Genomic DNA, 22,674 nt, shown 5'->3' with positions numbered 1-22,674 from the left:
GGACTGCGCTGCTGTTTTGACAGATGGAGGCAGGGAAGGCGCAGGAACAGGGCTGGATGGGAGCAAGGCATGGCTCTCTTGTGTTTGGGAGAATACAAGTAACTGGTTTGTGCAGAGCAAGCTGGGAAAGTCCGTTGAGAACTGTGAGATGTGCTGGATGGAGAGTAGAGTCCTAATGGTGAAGTCCCTTAGAATCTGACTTGATTTTAGAAAACGTTGGGAGCCATTGCTAGATTCTGAGCAAGGGTAGGTATGGAGAGCTGTATTTCAAGAGTGGTAGTTGTCAACAGAAGATGATGTAGTCCTGAACAGGGCTCTAGAAACAGAGGACAGGGTCAGAAAATGAGAGGAATCTATAGTTTGGCAAGTGACTGGAAGTACATGTGGTATAAGAGGGTGGGGTTGTGGGTGGGAGAGGTGTCAAATGCTGCCAAGGAGTCAAGATGGAAGAGATCATTGGATTGTTTATCAGAAGATCCATGGTAATCCTCCAGGTAAGTTTTAGATGGAGGTTGAATGAAAAGGAGACATGAAGGAATTGGTTGAGGGGTTGACTATAACTTCCACTTTTTATGTATATATGTCTTTATATTTTCCAAAGCATTTTCATCTAATTTGATCCTTACTAGCCTGTGGGACAGACAGGTAAGAAAGACTGTAACGTGTCCAAGTTGCATGAGCCAAAAGCAGTGGAGTCAATTTCTCTAACAAGATTGGGACAGGAAGTTGTCAGTTATTTGAAAGCATCAGTTAAGGCAAGGGCTTGTAACAGAATACATGCAGAACATTTTGTGTTCCCGTGGCTACCCATGGACTGAACTGTATTGTGTTTGGTGCAGTCACCATTTTCTGAATCCAGGTCAGGCATGGCAAGTTTGCCTACCCAAAGTAGGAAGAAAAACTCCCAGATATTTGCTTGCCCAGCTTCACTGGTCCCTAAAGAAGAGGCTGAGGGAGAGCTGAGCTCTGCCAATTAGTTGCACAGAGGTGGACTCAAGAGCTCCAGATGTGAAGGGGGGGTGAGGGTGCTCACTCTCTCCATGGTGGCAGTGGCCTGTGATGATGGCAGGGTCAGCAGTTATGATTCAGGTGAGGTTGAGGTCCTGACACAGTACAAGTGTGACAGTGAGAGCTAGTGTGCATGGCGTTTTCTCGTCAGACCAGTTCTGAGGTCTGGTGCTGGGTGCTGTTCCGGGAAGCTTGGCCCTCACCCGGCTCTTCAGGTCTCCCAACAACTCCCCAGCTGTCTAGCCCTCTGCCGAGTCAGCCAGAGCCACTTTCTGCTGCCTGTATCTAAGAACTTCGATGGAGATGTATTAAGACCCCAAAATGTTTTATTTTACTTTAAATCCCACACGTGTATGTCCATGCACCGATCTTACAACAAACCAGTTCAAAAACCTTTAACATATAAACAAGATAAACATAGGAAGTTTTATTTTAGTAAACACTCTGGAATCATTTTCTAGATTTATTAATATTTATTTATGATTTTGTTAAGTGAAATGAGGCAAAAGGCAAAATAGTATAGTTTCTGTATTTTTGTTACAGACATAGGGAAAGATTACACCAGAGTGTTGAATCATTATCTTGGGTTAAGGTGGTAACGAGTGACAAGGGTACCTTCTACTTTGTTTATATACAGTTGACCAATTTTTTCCTGTGCATTCTTCATTCTTATGTAATTATTTTAGCAACAATAATCATTGCACATCTTTTGGGGGTACAGTGTGGTTTTGGATAAAATATTATTTTGAGCATAAAGAAACCCATCTGTGTTCTTCTGCAGGTATGCAGATCCTTACTTTCCATCTTCACTGTTATGAGCAACTTCCTTGCCCTGGTCTGATGTTCCCACAAGGATATGCAAAGAATAACAACACGAGGGGCCTCTCTAGTCCCACCTCATCACCCCTCAGTAATCATCGGAGAGTTCAGGAGGAAGTCCTGAGCATGCCCATCTTCAACCCTTCTTCTTTCTTCCACCTCTTTCTGCCCACAGAGGGGCACAATCTGGTCTACTCTCTGCCTGGTAAGTTACCAGGCATGGGCTGCTCTTGCCATGCCAGGGCTGAGAGCATGAGTGACTGTAATTCCAGACAGTCCTCAGTAGCCACATAACTAAGATACAGTTTCCATCTGGGTTTTATCATTAACCCAGCTCCATTTGTCTGTTGGGTTTTATTTCCCACTTGGTTCCAGAGTTGAGAGATGTCTTAGTCTGTTTTCTGTTGCCACAACAAAATATATAAAATGGTAATTTACAAAGGCTAGAGGCTTATTTAGCGCTCAGTTCTGGGTCTGGGAAACCCAGGAGCATGGTACTGTACCTGGTGAGGGACTTCCTGCTGCATGGTGACATGTAGAGTGGGTATCACTCAGCAGAAATGAGCTTGCGTGCATCAGCTTGGTCTTCTGTTCTTATACAGTCATCAGTGCCATGCTGTGGGCCTCTCCTTGATGACCTTATCTAATCTCAATTGTTTCCCAAGGCCCCCCTCTAAATGCCATCAACATACAAATATGGGATGTTTAACATGACTTTCAGAGGGAATATCCATGGCAGGAAGGGATTGGAAGGAGGTGATTTAGTGGGTCCAGGCACCACCCAGGGACCTGCAATTAACACTATTAGGTTTCTCAGTGTCCTCCATGCCTAAGTCCTGGGACACAGAGGAACACTGACTGTTGGATGGCTCTTCTCAATCACCTGTAATTCTGCAGAGAAGACAAGCAGCCCCAAGATGCTGCTAGTCCTGCCTACAGCCTCTCCCTCACTGCCTGCAAGGGTAATGCATCATTACTTACTGTTCAGAACCTCCCTAATAGGACTCCGTGCCTCAGTAACAGTGGTTTGAAACCTGTCATCAAATCAAATATCTGAAGCCAGGCCCTGAGGTTTTATTAGCAGCAGGATATTTTAATGGGATTATAGTTTTTTGGTTCAGAAAGCAAACCCTGATCAAGCCTAGAAAGCTTATCCATTGATCTTAACCTTCTCCTTCATAAAGTCTGTGAAGAGAAAGCAAATCCTTGGATCTCAAATCCACCGTTCTACCTTTGCTATTTTATTATTCCTTGCCTCCCTCAGATAAAATATCTTAGTTTCATAAACTATTACTCTTAAAATCAAGCTATAAAAACACACCCATCTTTCCAAGAGTTTATCAGCATTTTGCAAAGTAGCTGGATACAGTAAGTGCTTCAAAAACCACAATAAAGTAGCCAGCCAAATTCAAACTATTACACATAATCTTTATCTGGCAGCTTTCAGGATAGACAATAACCAAAGCCAATCACTTTTCTCAGGTTTCCTGATTACACTTTCCTCAAATTTATTCTTGAGTTATAATTCAAGGTCACGAAAGCAACAGTTTGAGATATGCATGCCATTAAACAGAAAAAATCAAACCTCATCAAAAACTGACCTTTAAGAGTTGCTTCCATAATGCACCAGAACATACTCTATAGAAATGCAAAGACGCAGTGCACAGAAACAGAACTAAATGATGGGGGACCTAAAATCTTCAGCCAAAATGTTTCTAATAGCACTGTTTTCCAGGAAACCAAACCACAGGTGCTGAATCAAGAAAGAAACTCGGTCCTTTTTAATCAAACAAGCAGACTGTTGACTGGGGTTCTGGTGGTTTCTTCGGGGATTGGGGAATGGCATTGATTAAGACAGATTTTGAAGGACAGGACTGTGTGACTGGTGAAGTCACTGCTGCCCAGGTGGGGCCACACTGCGGCCCCGTTTGCACATCCAGGCCAAGGCTGGAAGGCATCTCGGGTATCCTGTCTGCAGTATCTGGACAGGTGAAGGGCTGGCCACCTGCCAAGAAGTAACGAGTCTGCTGTGACCTCTGTCCTGGCTTCTCAATCAGGGGCCCCTGGACTCTCAGCCTCACCAATTCTCACAAGAGAAGTGCTCTTGGGAGAAATCAAAGGCAGGCAAGAAAAAGGTTAGGAATAAAACTACTGTAAAGGCTGGGCCAGAATAGATAAATGGGTTTAACTTCATGATAAAGTGACAAGGAGCACTTGAATAAGTTACTTGGATATACTGAAAGCCTAGACACAGAGTAACTTTTCAAGCGAATCCATACTTGATGCTACAAACTTTACTATTAACCAGGTTTATGTGAAAATATATTTATAGACATTTTACACATAACACTCACTTGCATTTAAGAGAAAAATGGATCAAATACTCACAAATTAGTAAAACATATCTGTTCAGCTATTTCTCTTTTTAACTTTTCTGTCCATTTCATAGTAGACAAAAATCATTATTTTTTAGACTAAAAGGAGGTTTTCTAGGACATATGCCACCTGGCTATCATAGAATTCACCGTTTTAGGACTCCAAGGAGAGCCCCAGATGCAATCAAAGGTCTGAAGCTTTGAACAAGGGCAAATCTAACTACCCTCACTCCCGGGTGCCTGTTGTATGCTGCCTTGTGAAAACACTTGGTCTACCAAAGCTCATGACCTCTGAATGGGGGTAGAGAACCTAATTTCTAAATCACCGATGACTGATTAGCTAACCTCTCATCCAGAACTCTCCTTAGGGCTTTAGATCCTATAAACCGAGGGCCCCGCCTTACACTCCTCCTTGAGAATCTCAGAGGCACCTTGAAGTCAGGGTCTTCTCTGCTTCCTGCCCATCCTCCCAACCAGACATCTTTCTGTTTCCACCTCTTGTTCAGTGATTGGCAGCCCCACTCCTCCAGAGGCATGAAACAGAACCTGGTGTCCTGATGCCTGCTATTCCCTGACCTCCCACACCCAGTCCACCCCCAAGCCTCAAGGGTTTTACCTGCATCTCCAGCCCGTGCACTTCTCCCCAGCTCTTTCCGCAGCACTCCAAGCCTCACCTCCCACCTGGCGCTCTGTAACAACTTCTTAATGGGAACCACTGTCCATTTCATAAAATGTATATAAATGTGCTTTCTCTTTTGCCCCCTTTACGACCCAAGACCATAGAAAAGCACAGATTTGATCATATCTGAAATGTTAAAAAATGGCTTCTAATTGTTCTCGGAAAAAAGAGGAAAATCCCAAAGGTGACCTGGAACTCCTGCCTGCCATGGCCCTGGCTCAGTCTCCCGCCAGTCAACAACCCCCACTGAGGTTGAGGCTGAGAGTCCATAAAAATGTTCAACTGCCCTCTCTCCTTTCCAGGGCCATGGTGCATACTCTACCTTCTGCCCCAGTCATATCCCTCATAGAGAGACCTTCCTGACAGCCAGGATACGCAGGCGTCTCTGTCACACGCCAGCACCCTCACTTCTCCCCCACAGAACTCATCAGTGGGGAGAAACCCGAAGTGGGTCTGCCTTAGTGCTGTCTCCTGGACTTGGCCCCAAAGCTCCCTGAGTAGAGAAGCTGCTCCCACCAACCCCAGGGCCTTGCATGGTTCTGGCTCACTGTCAATGCAGAGCAATGCACGTAAAATGAACATACCCAGGGTAGATGTTTAGAATGAAGCCAGGCCTGGGATCATAGCAGTGAAGGAACATCCTCACTCAGGATAAGGCTCTTGCCATACAAGGCTTTCAAGGGCCTCCGAGGGTCTGGAGGAACATCTAGTCTTTCTCTAAGCCAGTTCTCCAGGATGATCTCTGGGCTTAAATACTGGGAGGGGGTGGTAGTCTTTTTATGTGATTTTTGAAGACAGTGATAGCAAGTTGGTATCATGTAAGCAACTGATTAATAGCATCTATTAAAGGAATGATAAAGATTTTATCTGCTTCAGTGTAAACCAAACAGGAATATGCATTCCTGGGACCTCCTCACCCATGGATAAACAATATACACTCAGATAAAAGTTTGAGTGAAAAGGCAGAGAAGTATGGTAGTTGTGTGTGCACAGACTCTGGTCCCTGGCTACCTGTATTCAAATCATGGATCTGTCACTTACTGGCTGTGCCATCTCAGGCAACTCATTTAACTCTTCTGTGCTTCAGTGTTCCCATATGAAAAATGAGGATCTCAATAGCCTAACTTTTGGAGCTGTTGTGAGTATTAAATAAGTTAAATGAATGTTAAATGCTTTGAGCAGTGTCTTATGCTGCTTATAGTAAGCGATTCATAAATGTCTGCCATTTTATTATTAATAGGTGTTTTTGAAAGATGCTTTACAGCATTCTGGTTAAAACTGTTACATTTTGATTAGAATGGGATTCAATTAATGTTTAAACTAAGATGTTAAAATTAAAATATGCACTGGCTTGTTTTGTTATACATAAGACAATTTAATGAAAATATTCTGAATGCATAACCTGGTTGATTCAGATAAAACTAACAAAATGCCTGTTAATGGATGGTTGTTGGCTTCTTAACAGACTGTGACAAAAACATTCTTCAAATATGCATGAATAACCTGTTCAGTATCTAGTGAATTCATAAGCATATGCCTCGTTTACCTTTGATATATAAAATAACAAAACCATATTCAGTTAACTGAGCTAGACAATGAAATAAACAAAACTACATCACTGCATTAAAGCAGAGCATGTATGGTAATATCTATCCTTGAATTGTAAAGAAGGCATGTTAAAGAGCTAGGGTGTAGCTTGGTGGAAGAGCCTGCTCAGCATGTATGAGGCCCAACAGCACAACAGGAAAAAAACCCGCTAAGATTGCATTAAAAAGTACAGACCAAAATGTACCTATTAAAACAGTTGGCTAAATGCTTCCAACTGGAGATGTAGCTGTCACTATGATCAAGGAATTCCGTTCCTAAATATATATCCAGGAAATATGAAGAGGGACAGAAAGACACATATGAGAATGTTCATAAAAATGTTCATAGTAGCTGTGTTCATAATATCTGAAAACTGAAAATAACCCAGATGTCTATCAATAGGAGAATGGATCAACAAACTGCTGTGTGTTTATACAGCTGAATACTTTACACCAGTGAGACTGAACAACTACCAATGTGTGTAATAACATGAATGCATCCCAGAAATTACATAGAGTAAAAGAATATAGACCAAAAAGATCATGCATATGACTGCTATAGACTGGCTACTGAGTGTCCTCCAAGGAACCATTTGTTAAAGGCTTGGTCCCCAGCGCGGTTATATTGGGAAGTGGTGAAACTTTTAAGGAGTGGGGCCTAGCAGGAAGTCTTCAAGTCATGGAGTGTGCTCTCAAAGAGGATTGTGGGACCCCAGGCCCCTCCTTGTTTCCTTTTTTGGTTTTCCTGGCCATTAAAGTGAGCAGTTTTGCTCTATTACATGCTCCCACTGTGAGGTACTGCCCTACCACAGGCCAGTAGTAGGGATCAAGGATTGAAACCTCCTAAACTTGAGCCAAAATAACGCTTTTCTCTTTAGTTTATTATCTCAGGTATTCTGTTATGGTGATGGAAAACTAACAATACTTTTCTTTTGGGGGGTGGGGGGTGCCAGGGATTGAACTCAGGGACACTCAACCAGTGAGCCACATCCCTAGCCCTATTTTGTATTTTATTTAGAGACAGGGTCTCACAGTGTTGCTTAGTATATTGCTTTTTCTGAGGCTGGCTTTGAACTTACAATCCTCCTGTCTCAGCCTCTAAGCCGCTGGTATTACAGGTATGCACCACTGTGCCCAGCTTACTTTATATAAAGTTTAAGAATCATCAAATCTGATCAATAATCATAGAAATCACAACAATGGTTACCTCTAGGGAAGAAGGAAATAGGTACAGACTGAAAAAGAGTAGGAGAAAACCTTATGGGGTGTTGGTCATATGGGTTTATATGTATGCAAAATTCATTAAGCCATATAGTTAAGTTTGTTTTTCTACTTCTATTATAAAGAAAAACCTTCCTAATCAGTCATTTTCATGACTGATTATACTTTGATTTAACACCATTGATTGCCATGCTCACTTCATGCGTTGTTGAAGCATTGACAGAGCGTTCCACCCACAAACACATCAAACCAAGTATTGTGGACTGAATTGTGTCACCCACCAAAATCATATGCTGAAGCCCGACTCTTAGTATGATTATATTTGAAGATAGGGCTTATAAGAGGCTTACTTAAGGTTAAATAAAATAATAAGGGTGAGGCCCTAATCCAACATGACTGTTATAATTATAAGGAGAGAAAGTGATGCTAGGAACACACCCACAGAAGGAGGATCATACAAGGATCACAGCAAGCAGACAGTCACCTGCAAGCCAAGAAAAGAGGCATCGAGAGAAACCAGAGAAGCTAACACCTTTGATCTTGGACTTCTAACCACTATAACTATGAGAAAATAGATTTGTTGTTTAAGCCACCCAGTCTGGGGTATTTTGTTATGGCAGCCCAAGCAAACTAAGACATCAAATTAAAAAGTCTTCAAAACAAACTCCAGGAGCTTGACGTGACCTTCTGAAGTTTATGGGACCCAGATGTTGATATCTGACTTTCTGGGAGAAAGAAAAAGGCCAGTCAGATATAGCACAGCAGAGAGAGGGGGCACCATGTTGTGGCAAAGATACTTCTTCTGCCAAAGGAACAAGGTTATGTGTTTCCTCTGGGTACAGTGTGGTTCCCACAGAAGCAGCCGGCCTGAGCTGGAGGAGGTGAAGATTAAAATCAGATAAATTTCACACAGAATGGTCAGACACTAAGTGCTACTGTGGATGTGTGGAACAACTGCAATACTCATAAACTGCTGCTAGAAATGTAAACTGGTATCACCATTTTGGCAAAATGTTTGGCTGAATCTAAAGCTAAAACATACACCCATTCTATGACCCAGCAATTCCGCTCCTGAGCCTAGCCTACAGCCTACAGAAGTCAGTGTATATGTGCACCGAAACAAATGTATGAGAAAGTTCACAGTGAAATCACACAGAAGAATGGACAGACTCAGTACTTGCATGATGGTTACTCAACAGCAATAAAAGGGAAAGAATACTGGTCAACACAAAACATGAATGAATCTCTAAGATAATATTTAAACAAGATGTCAGACAAAAAAATTTGAATAGTGTATAATTCCATTTATATGAAGTTAAAAGTGTGAAAAACTGCTCTCTGGTGCTAAAGGTGATAGGTTTAGTCATGTTAGGGTTGATGCTGACTGATGCTGACTGAGAAAGAAGTGAGGGAGCTTCTTAGGGGATGGGAATTGGTCTGTGTCTTGACCCAAGTGCTAGGTTATATAAGTTGTCAGGTACGTGAAAATTTGGCAAACTAGATACTTGATATTTCTGTTCTCCATTATATTCAAGTAATATTGTAATTATTAAAAATCAAAAATTAGATGACAGTCCAGAATTTATATTACTATGTGAAAATGTATTATGTGATTCATAGACACATGTGACACTTTACTATTCAATAACTGGGAAATCTCAAAGACCGCCCAAGATTTTATTCCAACATGGAAGAAAAGAGAAGTCTACAAAATGGATATGGAGGAGCCATGAGAGAACTGGAGATGATTTTCATTTTTCCCTACTAATCCTAATCCATTGAATAAACCTGTTCTATATAGAGGGAAGTTTCTTCTTTTTTTAAAAAAAAAATTATTTGAGAGGGCAGTTTCTTTAATTTCAGATTCCTTGAACTACAAGATAGTGTTTTCTGATTCTGCCAAAGTTATTACTTACGCAATTCAAAGATTAACCCTGATGTGATGACTTGGAAACTGTGGTTCAAGTTGACATCAGCAGCTTATTGACCTGTGTTTGATGTTGATGTCCAAAAATAATGGGGAAGACAGAGATTTAGCCCAAAGATATCAACAATGGCCACCGACTCACATTATCCAGCTAATGGTTACTACAGATGATAACTACTAGTCTTGACCAGTATAGTACTTTCTTAGATAATATTGGATTGACTAATTCCCAACTACTGGCCTTTTTCCATGAAATTACAGGAATATAAATGTTTAAGCACACACACACTTAAGACTTCTGTCACTTTAATTTTCTACTTTCAATTTTGTTTGGGGTGGTTCCCGGTTAAAGGTGGCAAACAGACCACATATATTTTTACCCTTTTCTTCTCAAGCCCCCATTTTAATGATTACAAAGGTTTAGACCACAAAGAGAATGGAAGAGAGAATACTCACAAATGAAATTTCAACACATTTCTTTGTAATGACTGGGATGTTGACACCCAGGGATGGATACAAGCCTAGCAAAGATGGGACAGGGGATTCCTTGACCAGATCAGTAAGCACTGGCCCTGTGCTCCATGCACAACACATGTATCACCAGGAACCAGCAGCTCCTCCTCAAGAAAACAACTAAAATTTGGGGACTCCCAGGGAAGCAACTTAATGGCACCCTGCCTGATTATTTTTAAAGAGAGGCCACTAGTGGAAAATGCCAGTGTCCTCCAAAATCCCTATTTTCAATGTACTTTTCTATCCAATTACCAGCCCATATGACTTTTGGGGGAGGGATAGACTAGCTTTGTCTTTTCATGTGGAAAGCCAGAAATACTTGAGAATTTATATCCCCCTCCTTCAAAAGCCCCCTCCCTAGAGACCCTTAATAGATGACTGACAGGTATGGTGCATGAACCACCAAACCCCCACTGACTCAAGGCTGAGGTTGCCTTACGCCACAGGGCTCCCCCAGGATCAGGCTGAAGTCACCCTCCGAGGCACTTTGACTGAGATCATACCTGTGCTTGACTTCTTCCCCTTCCCTTCCCAGTTTCCCTGGGGGACCAGCTCCTTAATAAGAAGGCTCATACACACACACACACAAACTCCTTGCCTACGTCTGCTTCTGCAGAGCCTGACCTAAGCCATCTACAAACCTTGACAACTATTATAGGCTTTGTTGCCAGCTTTAGTGTCACAGCCCTAAGAATGGACAATCAGTGATAACCAAACATTTGCTGAAAATATCCAGAATAGAAGGAAGCAATCAAAGTAAACAAGGTGATATAAACAAGCCCTCGGTAATTTCCCAAGTGGAAGAAAGAAACGAGGAGGGGGGGAGTAAAAAGGAAAAAAAAAGTCAGAAAGAAGACATGCTAAGAGCCACTTATGTGACTATTATGTGCAGATGACTTCATAAGTGAAACCTGAATCATCCACCTTCATAAGCACATTCTCTTTATCAAGGGGAACCTCATTCTACATAAGCAGCTACAGACAGATGGATAATTACCTACCCACCACCACACGGTTATTTCTAAGCCTGCCCTCCCAGTCGCCTCGCCCCCTCTGCATCCATCTAGTGCTTTTGAAAGAAGTCTTTGCACTGTAGTAAGCACTATGTTGTGTCTCATACCAAACAGCTTAGACATAATAGGAACAAAATCCGGAGCCTTACAGCCTCCACTCTGCCCTAAGCAGCCTTCACAAACTTCGCACAACTGAAATGAAATATGCATTTTTAACACAGGCTTAATATCTTATCTTTAAGACATCAGCCACCATAGCACTAACAATTTAAGCCCATTCAAAAATAACTTTATAATGTATTTTACACCTGCTGTGGATCTGTTTCCAGGTTATAGCAAATTAATATACTTGGGCAGGTTAAAATAAGTACTTACTTGAAAGTTGACTTAATTGTTCCTCTCCTTAAAAATATTAATGAGGAGGATATACTGTTAATGATTTTGGTATCAATTTTCTAATACAGTCCCTCTGCCAACACCTCAAATACAGGAGCATGTGCACACACATGTATACAATTTCCTTATTATAAAGATATATATGGTCCCTGAGTTACAACGATTCTACTTACAATTTTCTGACTTTATGATAGAGCAAAAATGATATGCACTCAACAGAAACCATACTTTTCAAATTGTGAATTTTGATCTTAGGATATTTTGGATGCTGGGCAGTGGCCTGAATTGCAGCTCCCAGGCAGGGACATGATCTCAAGGGGAATCAACTGATGCTCTCGAGTATGCTGTGTGGCTAAGCCAGAATGCCCAGTAGGTTAGGAGGATTAAATGCATTTTTGACTTGCAAGGTTTTCAGTTTACAATGGGTTTATCAGGACATAATCCCATCATAGGTTAAGGAGCATCTGTTTTCTCCTAGAATACTTGGAAAATATACAAAACCCCACATACTCTGCTGTGATTCCACCATCCAGTCTTTGTCCACCTCATTTTGAGAAGAAAATTTTAAATTTATATATTTCCTAGTAATTCAACTCCCAAGCTCATACATATTAAGAAGTAAGACAGGAGCTATGCTCAAAGCTTTGCTCTTTAAAGAGATCATGTGCATGATTCATCAATATGTGTTGGGGAAATACAGATAAAAGCATAAGTGCATTCTACCAACTCCTCTTCATTTATAGCCAAATGCATGGAGTTGTGGGCCCCAGCGTTAAATTTTCAAGAGAGCACATCAAAAAGCAGGCTGATGGCAACTGAGGCACAGAAGTACTTCACCCTGTCCTAGAGTTCCCTATAGTGACAGGAAGCCTAAGGGACCAGAGCTAAGCATTTGGCCACTACAGTCATTCTCTAACAAGCCCCTTTTATGCTGAAATGTTGGTTTTGTTTTGTCTGTTTGTTTTCCCTTCTTTCTTCCCTAACATTCTTTTCCTTTTACGGTTAATAGCAGAGTGGGTGGGGAGAGAAACTTTAAAACAAGAATCTCAAAGCTCTTAAGTTAATCACAAAATGTTAACTCAATCATTCCCAAAGGTTTGCTTATAAAACAGGTAGAATTTCCTTTAAAGATGGAGAAACAGGATGCTCAGAAAAGCAATAGCTTTTCTTATGCCCTTTTATTCAATAAATACTTATTCAGTATATAAAATACATGTGTGAGGGGGTTACCATATGTACATGCAGAGAAAATGTGCAGGTGAGCTGTTGGAATCCAGGGTGGTATAAAGTGCAATGAGAGTTTAGACCAGTGAGGGTTCAGCCAACTAAGTTTGTGGGACAAATCCAGCCCATTGCCTGTGACTGCACTTCCCAGGAGCTAAGAATACTTTTAGATAGTTGGAGGAAAAAAAAAAAAGAGCAGTCAAAATTTTCTGATACATGAAAATAGTACAATATTCAAATCCCAGTATTTATTAATAAACTTTTATTGGAATACAGAGACACTCACCAGCTTACACATTGTCTTAGGGTGCTTTTACATTACAAGAGCAGAGAAGTTGCAACAAAGAACACACAGCCTACAAAACCTATTTACTATTTGGCCCTATACAGAAGTTAGCTGACCCCCTGTTTTAGAGGAAGGTGATGCTAGGAACTAGGAGTAGGAAGTTGTTTCTGTTTGATGTCATTATAAAGGAAGTGCCTCATCTACCTTACTTTAGCCTTTTATGTCCCATTTGACTCTCCCAGTGGCTCTATGTGGAAGGAAATGAGAAGTCCAGGTTTCATCATTTCCCTTTTACCACTGGAGAAGCTGAGTGGAAGCACTATATTCCAGGTCACCCTGAGTCTCTTCCAACCTCCAGTACATGAGATGAGGGCACATGACAAGAAGTCCAGCTAGGAAAGGTGGGATGGGAGGCTGCTGCTAGGCCCAGAGGATAAAAGAGACTCTGGGACCAAGAGCTGTCTGGACCCACTCCTAACCCCTGTCCTTTAGTCACTGAGAGAACCTCTGAGCTCCTGAAAATCCTGTCTGCAATATGCATTCTCTCCTGATGTGGTAATGAAAGGGAAGGAAGATCCTCAGGAGAAGTGCATGAGGTAGTCGTGTGTGTAATACTTAATGTAAGCTTGGTGCTTTGTGATGGTCACTTGTTTTTAGTCACTGCATGGGAAACATGCTGAGCTCTTAAAAAAGGAATTGATATGTGCTTACATTAATAACCAGAAAGGCATAAGGACACAGTTGTACCTGAACATGAGACCTGGTTATGCTTTTGTATGACCCAACAACATGGAAATCTTCCACCTGTGGAATCCCTTCTGGCTCCTACAGGACAAAAATCCCTCAGGTGTTAGTTAGCTCAGAGGAAAAACGATCCCTGTGTTGTCTCGTTATTTGGAAGAAAAGCAGGTGTAAAAACTATTTTCACATCTGGAAAGAAATAATTAGGTTGAAATTTAGAATTAAGAAATTGAATTGTACATCCTGAGCCCTGGGGTATTCAGGGAAGCAGCCAGGGAGAGACTAGAAGGGAGAAGGACAGGGAAGAACCATGAGGAGGGAGAGAAGAGCCAGACCTGTGGGACAGCTACCTGGCAAGGACACCAGGCCCACACGCTACACACAGCCCAGAGAGCCGCTGGCCTCTACAACCAGCCCATTCACCTTCCTCCACTTTCCATTTCCCACACTAATAATTTCTTCTTTCAGATATAAAATGTACACTGGAGAATAAAGTTTCCTTTTATAAGGACTGTGACATAGTACAGTCACACCACCAAATATCCAAATGTGCTCATGATTTGAAACAAAACAGAAAAAAAAATTATGACGTGAGCTTAATTTATAAAAAAATAAGCACTCTTCTGATGGGTGTAACACAATGGAGCAGTGTGTTTTAAACTTATGTCAGGACTCATTAGTGCTGAAATCAATTTAGTGGGCTGGCAAACATATGAAAAAAGACAGAGCAGGAGAGAAAATATCAGAGTGCATATTACACATAATAAAAAGCAAATATTGTGATGTGAAACTTGTCTCAGTGATGTGTGTGTGTGTGTGTGTGTGTTTGTGTGTTTACACATACTTCACCCATAGTGTCAGGCTGTGATATAAGTTGTATTGTCACCAAAAGTTGTGGTCAAAAATGTGCAAACAAACAAACAAACAAAAACAAAAAACAAAACAGTGCAACAGAATGTGATTTACTTCAGTAAAGTCTGGTATAAATATCCTAATTCATTGAATAGTCAAGTTAGGGGGTATTTATTCCTGTAGGATTTCATTAAATGACAAGCTTTTCCTTTGCATTTTAAATATGCTATGATTTACAGGGGGAAAAGGGTTTATGCACACCTTGTCACATATGCTTGTTCTTTAAAATAGTGTGTACCTGTTAATAAACACTAATCCTGAGTTTTAAAATTTGTCAGAAATCAGAAACCTAAATCATTACATGAACTGAAAGGATAGCCAGTCAACTCCTATAAACCATTGCTATTTTTCACACTAATTGTACACAAATTAATCCACCATGGGACAGAAGAGGAGGAGGCTGCTGGGGAAACTTGGTGGGCAGAGATGGTTTCACCACCAATATACCTTGACAGCTTCCCACGATCACTTTATACATACCAAAATAACATGAGATTTTTGTTCTCCAAAAAAGTATATTTCAGAAAAGAGAAATCTGCCTTATGTTTGAATACTTATAAAGGCTCCCATTTTAGAGGGCATTCTCTCCATTACTTTCTCCTGAAAGCCAAAAAGCAAGAACCCTATTACCCCCAAGATAACTGGAACTGAAAAATCAAGCAATTCATTAACACTGGATGTAATGGCAACTGATTTTAAAGGAGAAGCCAGGTCAAAATTACATTACCTAGTAAGACTGCTGATTTCATGGAAAAGTGTTGTGTATTTCAGAGGTTACTTGAGAACTCTTTGGAGAAGACTGCCTGAAACAACCTCAATCAATACAAGATAGGAATGCTTATGGAGTTCATATGACTAGAATATGATAAATGACCCAATGAATAGGTAAAGGAAGCCAAGCGTTAACATGGGTTTAGATTCATACTCCCAGGAGGAGCTTCATAATTGCCTATATTGGATGTCCTTATACAAGCCATATGGAAGTGCTGGTTGAAGACCTGAATATATACCTACAAAAAGAAAAGAAAAAACAAATGTTCTTATATTGTGCAATTGGTCACACAAAGTTGGAATAAAGTTTGTAGTGGCAACAGTACTCTATCTCAGATAAGTCATATGGAAATAAATATACCCAAAGTGGTCTAAGGATGCCAGACTCTAATGTCAAAGAAGAATGGGAAACATTTGAATAAATGATTTCATAACATGTGAGAGTGGATGTAGCATTTCTAAACTGTTAATTTTTAACAAGACAATTTGAAACATATGCAAGTAAATTAATTAAGTATAAATAGATATTTCATTCTTTGCTATATTCTAAGAATGTACACATACAAATTGACATAAAACCATCTTTAAAACCTTTTTGTTGGAAAATTGGGAGCCACCTTATAACCAAGGACACCTTTACATAAACACATGGGATAATCTGCATCTCAGATAACTGAGGGTTGCAAATGGCTGGCTTTTGAATGAACTGAACTGCGGGTAGTTACTGCAGTACATGAAAATCCCTACATTAAAATACTAATAATTGCTATCAAATTAATTCTTATGTGTCGAAAACTCCTATAAGATGTCTCTTCCATGTGGACCTGAGGTCCCAGGTCCCCTCAGCCCACTTCTGAGTTTACCTATAACTTTGATTGATGGTTCCCATACACACTGACAGCTTTCTACTCCAGCCATCCCTTCCTCTCTGCTTCTCTACATGGGGCTTACTCTGGTGCCTCTGGAATTTGCTCAGGCTTAATACCAACAGCCCCAATGTGCTGGGGATTTAATGCTCTGAGGGTAAGTGGTAGAAAAATATTTCAATTTCCCTACTACTTGGAGGGCAATTTTAAGCTGTAGTTTATGTGATACCAGCAGAGCCAAGCATCAATTGCTCACAGTGATGGCCTGCTCAGTAACCCCACTCTTCCTCACTCTCTTCCCCTCTCTGCCTCATTTTATTCACAATTGCACTTGTGCTTCTTGAACTTGCCTCCCCAATAAACTATCTGGACCCAAATCCTCATTTCAGGGTTGCATGTATGAATCACTTCTGTGTGTATCCACCACATCAGCATCATGAGGTGACTTTGGGTCTTCTTTGGAGAACATTTAGCTGTCTGCAGAAGTCAGGTAAAAAAAAAAAAAAAAATTACCCTCAATCTTTGCATCCACGTTCCTTAAAACTTTTGGAATGTCTCCTCCATTCCTTTCAGTAAGTATTTAATCTCTTACCACCATAAAGAGTTTTTCTGTGTGTTGTAAAGTATACCCAGATGAACAAAGCAGAGTTCTAGCCTCAAGGATGTTAACTCTTGAGAATAGAATGTGAAACATGGAGGAAGACAAGAAACTTACATTTAAAGATTCAGACCACGAAAAAATGATGTGGAAATTCCAAGGAGAGGGACTACTTCTAAATGACTAGTATTTAGTCACCACTCAGAGTCACTCTTCAAGTTTTCTAATGCTAATCTGTTTGGTTGAAAACATTCATTCTTTTCTAAACACTATTCTGCCTCACAGGTCATCCTAAATATGGTGGGGGGTGATACAGCATGAAGGGTGACCAGTTCAATACTAAAAGGCAAAGCATCTTTTCATAGACGTCCTAAGTGACTGTTCCATCTGTGCAGTAAGGTACCACACGTCCAGGTGAACCTGGGATGCTTCCTTATCCCTTGATCACATCAAGCATGTTCCTACCTCAAGCCCTTCACTCTGAATATTCTTTCCACTTAGAAAACCTTTATCCCAAATAGCTGCATGTCTCACTCCTTCAGATCCTTAAGCTCCCTCTGCTTAAGGCCTTCCCTGACTACCCTACATAAAATAACATTACCCTATGTAATGTCCCACCCTATTGCTTTCTCTGTTTTAGTCTTCATAGCTTGTACCACCTGACATATTATATACTTGCTTATCTATTTTTCATCTTCTCCCACTAAAAGCTCTGTTATATTAGGGACCTCTCCCCAACCTTGCATGTATTCCCTTCATCTAGAATAGTGTCTGGCCCAAAGAGGGTGCTCAATAAATACTTGTTTAAAGAAGAAATAAATTTGTCATCAGAACTTCAAAATTATCATGCACTATAGTTGAAGTTCTATAAACTCATCTGGAATCATGACACAACCCCATAACACAAGGGTCACAAGGCTCTAAAGTGGACACAATTATTTTGTGGGGAAAAAAAAGTGTGTGTGTGTTTTTATCTGTTTGGACAAGTTTCAACATACATAGTAGGTATAAATCAATAAAACTGTTTTAATAATATCATAAACTTATAGAAGCCATGGAATGTGACTCATTCAATGTTAAGTATATAAATAAGAAATCCTGAGATTTCAGATTTCAGACCCTACACCTAGCTTACTAAAATAATTTATTCATGTATTCATGTGAAAAATATATATGATCAGTATGGTTCTAAGTGAGATTCTATATTTGATTTTTCTTTTGAAAAAAATCAACTTTACAATTTATTATGAAAGCCACAGTTTATAATTAGATGGGGAAAGTTAATCTTTTTTAGAAATATTTATCTTTTTCCCCATTATTTTATTATAAGCCTTATTCATTTAACTCAGATTCCTCAGAGAAAATATGCATATGAAATTTTTCAAGTGCAGTCTTTTATTCAGATTATTTTAAAGGTAACATTTTCCTCCCTGAGTTTAAGGAAAGGAGGGAACCTCTGAATGTAGCAACATTAAATACTATTACAAAAACTACCTAAGTAATTGTCAAACCCTAATTATATAGCACTAATTGGTTCTACTACAAATTCATGCTCTTCAAACACAAGCAGTCTTCATAGCTGCCTGATAATCTTTTAATCACCCCAATGGATTCACTGCTAAATTTCCACAATGCACACAAGTCTTTGTCATTCTACTCCTAGCCTCAACCTGCCACATCTTTTCTGATGTTCCTTAAAAGACTATGGACAAATTCCTTTCTTTCCACCTCAAAATTCCTCTGCCTCTGTCTCAAGTCATACCTTCCCCAGTACCCTCCTGCCCATCTTCTCGAAGACTTCATCAGTTGAGCCTCCCCGTTACATTCTCCATCTCTCTCCCTCTCAGCGATTCTTCTCCTGAGCTTATACAGTAGGTTCGAGTCCTCTATACTAAACGTATTCCTTTCCCTCTACTGTGACATCTCTTTGACTTATTACTCTTTCCTCCAGTCTTCCTTTCCACCAGGTTTATTGAAAAGGAAGTCTGTTTCCACTGATTGCCATTCTCTCCATTACTTGTTCCTCTCAGGATAAAAAGGCCTGATTTCCCCCATGGGACCATAGTTTATTCCTTTTGGCCCCACAGGTCAATTTTCAAATGTCTTACTTCCATGTCTTCTGGGGAAGGAAAAAAAAAACCAAACTTTTTAAAAAAGAGACTCAATAATGAAAATAGCATTAATGCTATTTTAAGTGAAGAAAGGGCATCCACGCAAAACAAATACCTTGCTGCAGGCTATGGCACAAGGTATAACCGTTTACCAGGCTGAATTACAGATTCGAGCTATATCATTAGCCTTACCAGCCCAATCTTTAAAAAAGCCAGGCATTACATTTTAAAAATTATCCCATTTACATTAGAAAGGAAATCACTAATTTCCACGTCATTAATCATGCTGTTGTATAATTCCTTGTTTGCTAAACAGGTTATTTACCTTGGTAATTTCTAAATTCTTAAACTTTCTTATAATGCGGTTACATCTCTGGTTTTACTTGCAAATATGAAAATGATGACTTTTTTTTAAACCAAAACCTCTTAGAATGATTTTAAATTTCATAAGTACTTTTCTCAGAAAGAGGTTTGGCAGAAACAATAAGAGAGTAAAGAACTAAGACTCAAAATTCATTTTTATAAATCTATCCTTAATTTTGGATGAGATCCAACAACCTCACATTAAAATTTTAGAAGGCTTGACTTGAAGGACATGGGAAGATTTACTTAATGTTGATGGCTTCCAGAGCACCTGGTCTATATATCATCATTAATTAAGAGAAGATAAATGGGGGAGTAAACATATGTGGATAGCTCTAGTTTTATTATTTTCAATGTAACAATGAATTCATGCAATATTTGCCAAAAAACAAACAGCAATTTTTTTAAAGAAACCTTGGTGCCAACGTGTTGTGCATTTATTTTTAAAGACCACGATGGCTACAAGCTTTCTTCAAAGAGAACCAGAGCAGCCAGTTTAGATTCTGACAGCAATGCAGTAGAATTTAGGGTGTTATGACCAAAATGTGTCCTAAGCAGGTTAATCTAGTCATACAACATTTTAATAAAGAAGTACCAAGATATTAAGCACAAAGGTGCCTTCATTCCTACGAGTGCTGCAGGAGAAATACAGACAGCAAGGAGTCAAACTGCAGTGGACACACATGAATTTACCATCTCCCTTCCTATTTCTATCCATCCGACCCTACAGAAGCCTCTCTTTATCATGCAGAGACAATTAAAACAGCTATGGACTCTGTATGCATTTCTGTGTCCTGGCTTCCAGCCCCAGCCTGGAAGCCTGACATTTACTAAATTCCCTACTAGTGTGCTACATCAGGTAGAAAAGCAAGGACTTCACTGATCAGAGATCCCATCCCCACAGTCTTGAAAGATTACAATTCTTCAATGATACACGGTACTAACTAGCCATTGTGAAAGCTGGGAGAGTGAATGTTACCAGCAGTAGAAATAAAGTATCCCATTTCCCAAGGGAAACACCTTGGCTGTGTGATGTTCAGAAAGTGGACACCAAATATTTCTCAGTAGATCTTTCTCTTCCTTTTTACTCCTCCCCCATCTATCTCTCTCTACACACCTCCAGAGTTCATTCTAAAATAACCAACACAAAGACTACCCATCCTTCAGCCATAGGATTTCAGTGTTCAAATGTAGAAGGACAAGGTCTGGTTGGCATTCAAAGTTGTGAGGAAGGGGAGAGGAAGGTGATCTATAGTTAGAGACCCAGGTTAGACAAGAGATAAACAATAGAAACTGCAGAGTCAGGGAGTCCAAGACCCTTACAGAACAGCAGTTGAGGAGAGAAGTATCAAGAGAGAAACCCTTCAAAACAAGGGATACTAGCAAGCCCAGAATGTGTAACCATTATCCTCTTTCCCTACCATGTGCCCCAAAGCCACACGCTCACTTCCACATCCCCACGTCATGAGGCCAGAGAAAGGGGAAGATAGAATTCCTACTCTGGGCCATCCACAAGCAAAAGCAGAACAGAGACTGTACTCAGAGTTGCAGGGTCAAAATAACAAACACTGTCCCACAGTGTTAGCTGGTGACATGAGGTTAGGCACCGGCAGATCTCTTGATTTGGGGCGCAATTTTAGGAGCGTGGATGCAACCACACGCGTACGCACACTTCCACGGGATTTTACAAACCCGCCTCTACCCCACTGCCTCCCTCAACACTTCGCACACCCAGTGCCTCCAGCCCACCTCACCGTTTCCATCATCACATTCTTTCTCCCCGAGAGTCAGCCCAGATATGAAGGATCCTAGTGGGGATTCCTGGAAATGTCATTCCCCAACACCTCTGGTCCACCACCCCCATACCCTCTGCTGTACTTACACACACACACACACACACACACACACACTCCTGCCATGATTGTCATCGGGCCCGCTCGCTGCCCCCAAAGCTCCGGTACCTCAGCGCGCACCGGACACCCGACATCTCTCTTCCAATGTCCCCTTCCCTCGCCTCGCTGGCTAAGGCATTGCCCCCTGGATGTAGCCTGCTGTCCCTGTTCATCCATACTATTGTTCCATGCAGCGCCTCTTGCGCCCAGAAGCGCCCTTAGGAGAGGACCAGGACTCCCATCTGGGGCGGCATCAGCGCCGAGCACCACCACGTACCCACCCCTCCCTGTCGGTGGTACCTTGCCTGACAGCTGGGTCCACGGGCCCGCGGGAGCAGTAGGCGCTAATGACAGCGATGGTGCGGAGCCTGGGAATAAAGCTCCGCTCCAGCCGCTCCTACCTCCAGCGCCACCATCTTCTCCTGCTGCTGCTGCCGCTGCCGCCGGCGCCGCCGCCGCCCTCGCCCAGCTCTGCTCCGGCTCCGCAGCAGCCACTCGGGCCCCTCCGGTCCGGCGGCCCCACCCCCTTCACCCCTCCCTCCCGCCCGGCCGCCCGCCTGCCTGCTTGCCCCTCGTGACGCGCGCCGGGGCCGGGCCGGGCCCGCCCGCGAGTGAGGGCGCGCGCACGCCGCGAGCTAGTAGCGCCCCTGCTTCCCACGCCCACCCGCGTGCACGCGCCGCGCGCGAGCCGGAGGCAGCGGCGCCAGTGTACTCCATGGGCTGCTGGTCGCCGCGCCGCAGCTTCTGCGCGGGTGGGCGCGTGGTGTGCCCCCGCCTCTAGCACCCGGGTTCCGGCGGGCGAAACATGCCTCAGCTATCAGCCGGGCTCCCAGAGGAGAAAATGGGCTGCGTTTCCGAGGGAACTGACAGGCACCTCCACCCGTCTCTGCAGCAGCCTAAGCGGGGAGGGCCAAGGTTCCTAACCAGCAGCTGTGGTCAAACTCTGCACGTAGGAAGTGACCACCCTGAGGACCACGAAGTCGGGCTTCAGCGCCGACTCCTACGGGAAGTTACTCCCGAGCTTTCCAGCTTCTCAGGTCCCTTAAAATACTGCCTGTACTTCAAAAAGGAGATAGACGCTGTCTCCGGAACGCACTGCATTGCACATTTTCCCCGCAAGGGGGAGAGTCGTGCGGATTTGGGCTCCAGCAAAGCTGGCCGGATTTGCAGCCCAGGAGGGGAACTGCCCAGTCCCACCAGGGAAAGCAGAAAGGCTCTGGATTATGCTGCCGGGAAAGGCTCAGCTTGATTTTCCTACTTGCTTCTCAGTTTTGGTCGATCAGAATTTAAAGTGTCTTTGAGCCTGGCACAGGCCTTCTGCCCCAGATATGGCTTCTAGATCAGGAGGGTGGGGACCCTTTGCAGCAGGGACC

The 22,674-nt window shown here is 42.0% G+C and overlaps 1 protein-coding gene across 2 annotated transcripts in view; it reads right to left on the bottom strand.

Annotated features, from left to right (window-relative positions):
* The window catches only part of Apba1 (amyloid beta precursor protein binding family A member 1), a 204,638-nt gene extending 182,883 nt beyond the window's left edge, over positions 1-21,755 (bottom strand). Inside the window, exon 1 of one of the 2 annotated variants that reach the window (XM_027940135.2) lies at positions 21,703-21,755. The gene's annotated coding sequence lies outside the window, so the exon portion shown is untranslated. Of the gene's footprint in view, positions 1-21,601 lie in introns of both variants that reach the window. The other variant, XM_071600583.1, reaches the window with a different exon arrangement.
* Positions 21,756-22,674: the final 919 nt, after the last annotated feature.

The sequence above is a fragment of the Marmota flaviventris genome, chromosome 13 (assembly GCF_047511675.1).
Source record: "Marmota flaviventris isolate mMarFla1 chromosome 13, mMarFla1.hap1, whole genome shotgun sequence".
NCBI lineage: Eukaryota > Metazoa > Chordata > Mammalia > Rodentia > Sciuridae > Marmota > Marmota flaviventris.
This window is presented reverse-complemented; position numbering and strand designations above follow the sequence as displayed.